The sequence below is a fragment of the Ostrea edulis genome, chromosome 3 (genome assembly GCF_947568905.1).
Source record: "Ostrea edulis chromosome 3, xbOstEdul1.1, whole genome shotgun sequence".
Lineage (NCBI taxonomy): Eukaryota > Metazoa > Mollusca > Bivalvia > Ostreida > Ostreidae > Ostrea > Ostrea edulis.
In genome coordinates this window covers 4,570,658-4,575,953 of record NC_079166.1, presented here as the reverse complement: position 1 = coordinate 4,575,953, position 5,296 = coordinate 4,570,658, and the positions used below count along the sequence as shown (strand labels likewise).

Here is a 5,296-nt window from a genome sequence, read left to right as displayed (position 1 = left end):
TAGGGTCGCAGGGACGCTATTTAAGAAAATCCTATGATATAGAAAAACGATGCAGAAATTTAACACATGCATGATTTTTTAAATTCAGACGTTTGTGAAACAATTCACACACAAAATAAATTATATATCTATAAAAGTATGTTTTCCCATAAATCCTCTCCTGATCGCTGATTGGTTGTAATTTTCGGCGGGCAAAATTGATTGTTGTTTGTGAGAGAAAACCTAGCGTGACTCAAATGGAACCATGTCATGTTTTGATTGAATGGAAGATCCAAATATTTTTCTGAGAATAGGAGACGTCTACTGTTGTTGGGCATCATTCAGGTATGTCTTTTAGAGGGTGTTGAGTACAAATTTCTGGAACTTTTTAAAACAATCTTCCATTATGCATCCTCACTGAATATTTTAATATGAGTCTGTCCATAGCCAATACTGGCAATTGCCGTCTCATTTAAACGATTTTTGACGTCTCTGATTATACAAATTTTCCTTTTCTCATAAAAGAGCAATGATATTTAATATTCATTTCATAATCACAACAGAACACATCAAAACATGCTTGATATTCACCTTTTAGAATTTTGAATACAAAAAAAAATATTAAAAAATATCCTGTCCCGATTCGGAAACAGGACGTTATCTAACCTATTCTTTCTCTCTATATATCATTGTAGGTATTTCCGGTGCTGACTTGAAACGTTTTCATTTACGATGTTGCGAATTCATCATTACATTTGCATGGGGTAGTGCATATGTTGTGTGTGGCCTTCTAAACGATAAATCTATGGATTAAAGGATGAACAGGTCGATGCAGGAATATTCATTCTAATGATAAGGAAATACGAAATGCAAGGACAACCTCCAAGCATGCAGTATGCCTTATACAAACAATGATGGAATGTTCCAGTAAGTGGTGAAAGGTTTTACATTTTACGTTTGATTTTGTGTTGTGATTACAAGGTCCTTATATAGATTTAGTTTATGTGAAATTTGAAATGGTTTTGCATTGTAGTCTTTGAGAAATTTAGTGGGGGGGGGTTATTACGTATAATACTGTATACAGTGATGTATGTAGGGACCAAATGATATTACGACTATTGCATATTAGCCATACAAATATCTACAAACTATTTCCAGTTAACCATCCGAATTTTTTAGTCCTAGAAATAGTTTCTATTCTCAATTATGGTGCAGCATCAAATTAAAGATGAGAAGTAAATCCTGTGCCAATCCCTCAGCATTAGAAGTGAAAGGCACAGGTGTTTTAGGCATGATATTAAAACCAAATGCCCCATATCACGGTAGGTATTGGCACGATAAAGAACCCTCACTGCTACACAACTAAGTTAAGGCTAATCCCTCCAAAAGTCTCAGTGCTGTACATAAATCTACCTTCAAGTTGAGCAATGCACTTCACACCATACAATGTCACAATGAAAAAGTAAGGCACAACGCACAGGGCTATATATTCATATCATTGGGAAAATGTTGCAATATTTTAGCTGTATTGACCAAGGCTATCAAGTTCTAAGCTGTATACAAATTTGTTTAAAATTTTCTGTCATATGATATATTTTTCTCTTTGGTATTGTAGCAATTTCAAATTTTCAGTATAGAACATGTGCAAAGATATTATTCATATGATTGATTGATGTTTTTCGCCACACTCAACAATTTTTCAGTTATATGGTGGCGCCCAGTTTTTATTGGTGGAAGAGAGAACCCAGATACAATGTACCTGGGAAGAGACCATCAACCTTCCGAAAGTAAACTGGGAAATTTTCTCACTTAACGGCATGAACGGGATTGGAACCCTCGCCAACAGAGGTGAGAGGCCGCGTGATTTTGAGCTCGATGCTCTAACCACTCGCCCACGGAGGCCCCTTATTATTCATATGATATTATGACGTTGAAATCACCCGTAATCTATATATATAGTTTGTATTAATCCGAAATATTTGACGTTTTCCTGGCTTTTGATATTTACTGTGCCAGGAAAATGTCAGAACCGGCACCATTACGTAAACTGGAATCGTTTTATTGATTAATTATGAGTTTAACATTGAATTTGACTCCAAAGTATTTAAAATCGGCCCGAGAATGCCGCCTCCAAAAGGAGGCGGTGAATTTCCAGTTTACGTAATGGAGCCGGTTCTGACGTTTTCCTGGCACGGTAAATATCAGGGGTTTTAATTTTTTTTCCCTCGATTACTTTTTACTAAAACAACATTTTCTGACTAAAGAAAGTAAATTTAAAAGTTTTCAATTTCAAAATGTACTTATTCTCCATTTTCATCCTCATCAAATTTCTCTGGTGTAGCATTCCTTCTTAATTGACACCCATCTGTTGACAAAAATTACTTTTGTCATCAATGTCTTTTCTCATAAAAATACAATCCACCACCCAACCTACATTTTTTGGTGACCCTAGATATTAATTAATCTACTCACTTGCTATTGTCTAACTATACTGATGAATTTAGGTACTCGAATGCATTGAGTTAGACCACTAGAAAGGTAGTAGTTCTGAAATCTAACACATAAACTGGTGTATATAGTCATAATGATCTTGGTGGCCTCTAGTCAAATAATGTGTCCTGTATTATATAATTTTATTTGAAATTGTCAGATGTCTGCTAGTTTTTTATGCAATCATGTGCATATAGATAAACACATATATGCATTTATAAACAATGTCACATGTACACAAAATAAATCTAATTAAAATTACTGTACCAAAAACACTACCAGCAATAAAATTTGCTATTTTAGAATCCTGAAGTGATCTTGTACATGTAAATGCATGCAGTGGTGGATTCAGGATTTGTTAAAGGGGGGATAGGGCTCCAGGGTTTTGAGGCTTTTTAGGTAACTTGTAAGGTTTATTCTAGTTAAAAATACATGTACAACATAATAGAATTATTATATGATAATAAGTAATGGATTTGCTTATCTTCATGTGCTTGTATATATATATATATATATATATATATATATATATATATATATATATAATGTCAAATCCTATACCACTATTTCTTTTATTAGCTCACCTGAACTGAAATCTCAAGTGAGCTTTTCTGATCGACTGTTGTCCTTCATCTGTCCATCTGTAAACTCTTTACATTTTTTACATCCTTGGGTGAAGGGCTTTCAAGTTTGTTCAAATGAAGGGTCATGTCCCCTTCGAAGGGGAAATAATCACAAAAATGCAAAAAATAGGGTGGGGTCATTTAAAAATCTTCTTCTCAAGAACCACTGGGCCAGAAGAGCTGAAATTTACATGAAAGCTTCCTGACTTAGTGCAGATTTAAATTTGTGAAAATCATGGCCCCGTGGGGGGGGGGGGGGGGGTAAGATGAGGCGACATTAGGGGATTGAAATTTTACATACAAATATATAGGGAAAATCTTCTTAATAATTACTGGGCCAGGAAAGTGGGAATTTACATCAAAGCTAACTGGCATAGTGCAGATTCAAGTTTGTAAAAATCATTGTCCCCGGGGGTAAGATGGACCACAGTAGGGGATCAAAATCTTGCATACAAATATATAGGGAAAATCATTAAAAATCACTTGCCAGGGAAGTTTACATTTACACGAAAGCTTTATGACATAGTGTAGATTGAATTTTGTAAAAATCAGGGCCCCTGGGAATATGTTGGGACCACAATAACGATCAAAGTTTTACATGCGAATAGGAAAAATCTTAAAATATGAGCCAAGGTGACTCAGGTGAGCTATGTGGCCCAATGGCCTCTTATTTATTTTTGGTCTCAATGAGTGTGCGTTTTTAAATCAGCCACTGGCAAATTGAAGACAGAATTGAGCAAAGTAACGATGTGTCTACTCAGTCTTGATATACCATATGTTACATAGGATTAATTTTTGTTTACTTTTTTTTTAGAACTAGATGAGCAGAAGATGCAGTCCATGACTGACTCCCCATATGATATGAAAGAGAGCCCATGAGAATGGAACCAACTTTCAGTGTTACAATGGATGAACACTCCTCCTGTCACAAGTCCATCTTGATTCAGTAAAGTGGTAGTCTATTTATCTAGGAAGCAACAAGACGGATTTGGACAAGGACCATATTGACTCAAGTTTTGGTGTCAGAAGACCATTTTGATTAAACATGTTAAAAGCACCACAGAAGTAAGAAGCTAGGATACCAGTTTTATGTGAGCATACCATTTAAGGATTCATTACTGAACAGTTGAAGGATAGTCACTATGACAAGAAAATGGAACAATTGTAATGAGCATTGGGGTCCATGTATTTAGAGCTTTCCATTTTTCTGTTGAAAGTCATATTGATATTGTTCTGTTTATTATTTTTTCTTACCATCAAAATGCTATCACTCTTTAAGACATATTGAAACACTTTTTAGCTCACCTGAACCGAAGGTTCAAGTGAGCTTTTCTGATCACATTTTGTCCGTCGTCCATCTGTAAACTTTTCACATTTTCGACTTCTTCTCCAGAAGCACTGGATCAATTTCAACCAAACTTGGCCAAAAGCATCCTTGGGTGAAGGGCTTTCCAGTTTGTTCAAATGAAGGGCCATGTCCCTTTCAAACGGGAGATAATAAAAGAAATGCAAAAATAGGGTGGGGTCATTTAAAAATCTTCTTCTCAAGAACCACTGGGCCAGAAGAGCTGAAATTTACCTGAAAGCTTCCTGACATATCGCAGATTCACGTTTGTTCAAATCATGGCCCCCGGGGATAGGATCAAAGTTTTACATACAAATATATAGGAAAAAACTTTAAAAATCTTTTTCTCAAGAACCACTAAGCCAGAAAAGCTGAGATTTACATGAAAGCTTCCTGACATAATGCAGATTCAAGTTTGTTCAAATCATGGGCCCCGGGGGTTGGATGGGGCCACAATTGGGAATCAAAGTTTTACACACAAATATATAGTTAAAATCTTCTTAATAACCACTGAGTCAGAAAAGCTGATATTTACAAGAAAACTTTCTAACATGGTGCAGATTCAAGTTTGTTCAAATCATGGTCCCCGAGGGTAAGATGGTCAAAGTTTTACATACAAATATAGAAAAAATCTTTAAAAATCTTCTTCTCAAGAACCATTGGGCCAAAGAATTTGACATTTACATGAAGGCTTTCTGACGTAGTGTAGATTCAAGTTTGCAAAAATCGTAGCCTCCAGGGGTAGTTGGGGCCATAATAGGGACTAAGGTTTTACATGCAAATATATATGGAAAGTCTTCAAATATGGGCCAAGGTGACTCAGGTGAGCGATGTGGCACATGGGCCTCTTGTTAGTTCA

At 35.7% G+C, this 5,296-nt stretch overlaps 1 long non-coding RNA gene across 1 annotated transcript; it reads left to right on the top strand.

Annotated features, from left to right (window-relative positions):
* The first annotated feature begins 483 nt into the window (after window positions 1-483).
* LOC130053146 (uncharacterized) lies at window positions 484-4,712 on the top strand. Its single transcript, XR_008801640.1, has 4 exons — window positions 484-906; window positions 1,683-1,827; window positions 2,773-2,868; window positions 3,907-4,712. It is a non-coding gene; the product is annotated as an uncharacterized LOC130053146 (long non-coding RNA).
* The last annotated feature ends 584 nt before the right edge of the window (window positions 4,713-5,296 follow it).